This window comes from Crocuta crocuta, unplaced genomic scaffold (assembly GCF_008692635.1).
Source record: "Crocuta crocuta isolate KB4526 unplaced genomic scaffold, BGI_CrCroc_1.0 scaffold97, whole genome shotgun sequence".
Lineage (NCBI taxonomy): Eukaryota > Metazoa > Chordata > Mammalia > Carnivora > Hyaenidae > Crocuta > Crocuta crocuta.
In genome coordinates, this window is record NW_027531999.1 from 3,628,936 (window position 1) to 3,634,845 (window position 5,910).

General features: G+C 36.1%; 1 pseudogene; it reads right to left on the reverse strand.

Moving 5' to 3' along the window:
* Nucleotides 1-2,381: 2,381 nt before the first annotated feature.
* LOC144240830 (small ribosomal subunit protein eS24 pseudogene) lies at nt 2,382-2,784 on the reverse strand (annotated as a pseudogene).
* Nucleotides 2,785-5,910: the final 3,126 nt, after the last annotated feature.

Consider the following 5,910-nt stretch of genomic DNA (forward strand, 5'->3'; position numbering starts at 1 on the left):
GAGAGAGACAGAATCTGAAGAACGCTCCAGGCTCTGAGCTGTCAGCACAGAGCCCGATGCGGGGCTCGAACCCACGAACCTAGCTGTGAGATCATGACCTGAGCCGAAGTCGGATGCTCAACCGACTGAGCCACGCAGGCACCCCAAGATTTCTTTTAAGTAAGCACTTTTACGTCTTTAACTTGGGCCTTTGTCTAGAGATATCCAGTTTATAAGCGTTTTTTCCATTAGCTTCCTCTTGAAATAATAACACTTGACATTCATGTTTTCAGAATCTCCCTATGATATCACATACCTTGCCACCATTATTCCTCAGGGCTGTAAACTTTTCTTGAGATCAAGCAGGATGGGGGCTGAGCACTGGATCTCTGTAGCTGACAGCCCCTTGTAGCTATGCTAGTGTCTGCTACATCGGGCACATAGTTACTGGTATAAAGTTGAGGTTGTTTCCAGGGAAGAGGAAGAAAGTGGCTATTGGTTAGGCAACAAACACTGTCTTCCACACATATTATCCAGCATACTCATAAGTGATTAATTTCCTCTGAGAGAGGACCTGTTCAATCATGATTTCCAACGTTTACTCCCTTTCTTTTAAGCTGCAGGGCTACTTCAGGAAAGAAAAAAGAAATCTGTGCAAAATAGAAAAGAAAAAAAAACCTACCAACTTCTTTCACCCAAGTATTATTCAGGTAATTGCCATGGAATCCTAGAAATCTGAAAAAGTTTATAAAACACTGTTCTAGTTTGTCAGTTTTTCTTAGATCATAACATCCAAAAATAAAGGCATGATTCGGGACTAGTTTGGCATGCATAAACCTGATCTACCAGCTCTCTTGTTTATATCTGGTAGATGTTATTTTAACCTAATTTCCATTCCCGATCAACCCAAACTGTCCATTCCCTCAGTAAGACTTACCCATTGAGGCCCACAGTGCTGAAGTCTCAGGACTAGGGAGGCTACTGTCTAGTGTCCTCTGAATGTCTCCTCTCTCAGTTGAGTAGAGCACACTTACCAGGACTCAGTTGTGTTTTCCTCAGCTGTTCATGATTGTTGCACATGTTACTATCATAATGTACCTTGAATATTATATAACAAAATAAATACAAATGCAAAAATAAAGTTGTTTTGTGAGAATTAAGTTGACAGAATGAACTTGACATGGATCATCGATCTAAATGTAAGAGCTAAAAGTATAAAACATCTAGAAGAAAATATAGGAGATCATCTCTGAGACCTTGGGTGAAGCTCAAATTTCTTAGGACGCAAGAAGCACAAACTATAAAAGAAAAAAGAAATCAATAAATTGGACTCCATTAAAATGAAAACTTTTGATCTTTGAAAGAAAATGAAAAGGCAAGCCATGAACTGGGAGAAGATATCTGTAACTCATACACCTAATAAAACACACATCCACAATAATAAAGAAGTCTCACAACTCAATAATAAGATAAACAACCCAATTAAAAAATAATCAAAAGGGTTGAACAAGTAAGTAAATGGATGTTGACGTAAGAGCCAGGTTTCTCACTGGTAGAGAGGGAAGTTACAGGTTGAGCCAGAAGAGAAGGCTAAAATGAACCCTGTGGTACCTGGATTAGAGTTGGAGACATTTATGTATTAGCTTAATATGTACACAAATGGATAGATACAGAAACAATTATAGATCTGTGTGTGTACATGACTTCATACACAGAATAACCTAATTCTCTCTGCTAAGAGGCCATAAAGGATTTCAAGTACAGCTGGGCCTCATCCAAACAGGAAAGTGGTCTATTCAACCAGGCCTCGAGAACTCATTAGGCAGCTTCTCTCTCTGCCTCTACTGCTCTCTGTGGTCACATGGTGTCTATAATATTTCACCTAATGCTGCTACATTCTCCAATTTTTCTTGCAACTGGCTTTTCCAAAAACAGCATTTTATTAGCAAAATAACTATATGTTTGGGTCCACTTATAATCTCTATTTTGTCAATGATTTATGTGTCTATCTTTATACCAGATCACAGTGTCTTGATTATTACAGCGTTATAAAATGGTAGTGTTAAGTCCTGACTCATTGGTCTTTGTTTTCAAAGATGTTTTGGCTCTTCTGAACTCTCTGCGTTTCTATACACACTTAGGAATTCACATATTAACTTCTTCTACCAAAGACCACAAGGATTTTGAATAGAATTGTACTGAGCCCGTATATCAATTTAGGAAGAAGTATCATCTTAATAGTATTAAGTTTCCTGTCCATTTTATCTCTCTAGATTTTTCTTTAATATCTCTCACTAGCGTTTTGCACTTTTTTTTAAAGTTCTTAGTTTATTAATCCTCTCATGAAAAATCTGCACAAGCACCAGGCAGTCACTGCAGAATCTTTACTCCTGTTATCCAATCTCCAGCTCACTTCTTTTTGCCAGCACCAACGTTGCCTTTTGAAGTTCCCCTGACTTTCTTCATTCTGTTCTTGTGTTCCTTTCATTGTTTTCTGGACGTCTTTTTCTTCTCATACAGGCCATGTCTTGCAAGTCTATGTTTGGGTTCATTTTTCTTTGCATAATCCAAGGAATCATAAGTCATGCCAAAGCCAGTTGTCTTGCCACCGCCGATATGGGTTCTGAATCCAAATACAAAGATGACATCTGCTGTGGTCTTGTACATTTTGGCTAGTTTTTCCCGAATCTTTGTCTTAGGTACTGTTGCCTTTCCGGGGTGAAGAACATCAATGACCATCTGTTTCCGCTGAAGTAGTCGGTGGGTCATGAACTTCCCGGTCCGGATAGTTACTGTGTCATTCATGATGGCGGCTGAGCCTCAAGCAGCCAGGGAGGAAAATAGCTAGTGTTTTGTACTTTTCAGTGTATAGGAGTTATACGTATTTTGTTAAATTTATTCTTAAAAATATTTCATGTTTTTATGCTTTTTGAAATATTAATTTTTAATTTGATTTTTCAATTGCTTGTTGCATATATATGATGACTTTTTGTATATTGACCTAGTACACAATGGCCATGCTACACTCACAGCTGCTTTAATAATTTTGTAGATTTTTAAAAATTTCTACATAAATAATTATGTTTATGAAGTAAATTTTTTTTAAAATTCACAATCTGCATGCTGTTTATTTCTTTTTCTTGGCCTATTTTGCACTGACTATACTGAATATAGGTGGTGAGAGTAAACATCTTCACTTTGTTCCTAATTACAGGGAAAAAGTGTTCAGTCTTTTGTTAGTATAATATTAGCTTTCAGTTTTCCATAGATATCACTACTGACTTTTTAATCACAATAGCTTTTGAATTTTGTCAAATGCTTATTCAGCATCTATTATGATGATCATATGCTTTCTCTAGTTTAATTTGGTAAATTATATTGATTGACTTTTGAATATTAAACCAACCTTGCCTTCCTAGAACAAAGCCCATTGTCATGATGTGTTTACTTTTTTACACATTGTTAGATTTAATTTCATATTTAATTTCAAATTTTCATACTTCTTTCTTCTTAAAATGTCTTTTTGATTTTGGTATCAGGATAATGTGGCCTCTTAAAAAAGAGTTGCGAAGTATTCCTTTGTTATTTATTTTCTATGTTTGTGTGAGATTACCATTTTTCCCCTTTAGTTGCATAATAGAATTCACCAATGAAGTTCCTCTCCTTCTGATCTCACTTTTTGTCCTATGATCACAGTTAACCTCTTTTAACTATTTCTGACTTGAATTCTTCTAGATATTACCATTACTAAAAGGTATTTGCTGATTAGTAGATACTCCCCGAAACTGGTAAGTTAAAAACTAGTTATAACTTGTTAATAAAAATGTTTACCTCACTTACATTATTACCATTTTTTCTTCTCTTTTCCTTCATATGTTTAATAATTATATTATTTTTTGTTCTTCTTGCATCTTTATAACTGTAATATATATTCATAAATTTCTGGTTTTTTGTTGCATTGACTTTCAACAATCTTTTTTAGCTCCCCATAATCTTAAGATGATGGTATGAACACATCTATTTTTTTCACTCTCCATTCTTTTTATATAACCTACAATCTGTCAATGAAACTGTAAACTTTCACCGTCAAAGTTGTTGAAATTTGCATTCTGTCTTACAAACACAACTAAGTCTTCAGTATTTTACCACAAGTTAACTCCAAACGCTGAAAAACTATACATAATCTTTATATTATTATGATAGTAAATTTTATTTAAGTGCCAGGCCAATTTATAGGGGCAAGATTATATTTCCTTCATTACAAATTCAAAGTGAATTTTTGAAGGACAATGTATTCTCTTTGTTACACTTTTATTAATCAGTAGCTGTATTTTAATTTGTTTCATAGTTAGACCATGTCTCTCATGTGTTTTTATTTTGTTTTGCTTATCCTGGGGTTTCTTTTTTTGTTTAATTAAAAAAATGGGGGATGCATCAGTCAGTTAAGTGTCTGACTCTTGATTTCAGCTCAAGTCATGATCTCATGGTTTGTGGGATCGAGTCCTATGTCAGGCTCTGCTTGGTATTCTCTGTCTCTCTTTGCCTCTCTGTCTGTCTGTCTGTCTGTCTCTCTCTCAAAATAAATAAATAAACCTTAAAAATCTCTTTTAAGAGATTAAAATCTCTTTTAAGGTTTATTTATTTATTTAATCTCTACACCCAGTGTAGAAGAGGTATACAGTTTAAGAGGCTGGAATTCATGACCCTGAGATCAAGAGTCACATGCTCTTCTGGGTGCCTGGGTGGCTCAGTGGTTAAGGGTCCGACTTCGGCTCAGGTCATGATCTCATGGTTCGTGGGTTTGGGCCCCGCGTCGGGCTCTGTGCTGACAGCTGGCTCAGAGCCTAGAGCCTGTTAAGATTCTGTGTCTCCCTCTTTCCTTGATCCCCCCCTGCTCAAGCTGTCTCTCTCTCTCTCTCTCTCTCCCTCCCTCTCTCTCTCAGAAATAAATAAAACATTAAAAATTTAAAAGAAGGAGGACACTTGTGGGGATGAGCACTGAGTGTTATGTGGAAACTAATTTGACAATAAACTATTAAAAAAAAAAAAAATTTAAAAGAAAAAAAGAGTCACATGCTCTTCCAACTGAGCCAGCCAGGCACCCTTATCCTAGGGTTTCTGTTTGCCTTTTTTATTTTCAATTTGCATTATTTGCCTCTGTCACATATTCGTTTCCTATTGCTGCTTTAGTAAATTACCACAAACTTGGTGCCTTAGAATAGCACACATTTATTATCTTACATTTTAGTAGGTCAGAAGTCTAAAGTGGATTGGTGAGGCTGTATTCCTACTAGAAGCTGTAGGGGAGAATTTGTTTTCTTTCCTTTTCCAACTTCTAGAGACTATCCACATTCCTTGGCTCACGATCCTGCATTACTCCAGCCTCTATTTCTGCTGTCACATTTCCTTCTCTTACCCGATCCTCTTATAAGGACCCTTGTGATTATATTGCTCCTACCCGTATAATCCAAGATAATCTCATTTCAGGATGCTTAATTTAATCACACCTGCAAAGTTCTCTTGCCATGGACAGGTTCTGGGGACCAGGATGTGGACATCTTTGGGGAGCCATAATCACATATATAATATTTTCCAACTTCTCATATTATTTTTACTCTATCAAAAAGTAAGCAAATATTAGATATTTAGGAGAGTCCTTGGATATCAGGTTATCTCCAAAATTATTTCCTAGTTTGTTTTTCCCTCCATGTTTTTCCTGGCACTCACATTAGTCTGGAACAGAGAATATATATTTTTCAATCTTATACTTCTGTACCTCTCTGGGTTGCTTGATATCATTTATCTTAGATGTTAGGCAGAAAAGAGTTTTGAGCAAAGACTCTTTTCTGTTGAAAACTAGATTTGCTTTTCCTTTTTGGATAGTTGCGCTGATAAATAGTGTGCTTCTCTGTGGCTCAGCTATAAGTTGAA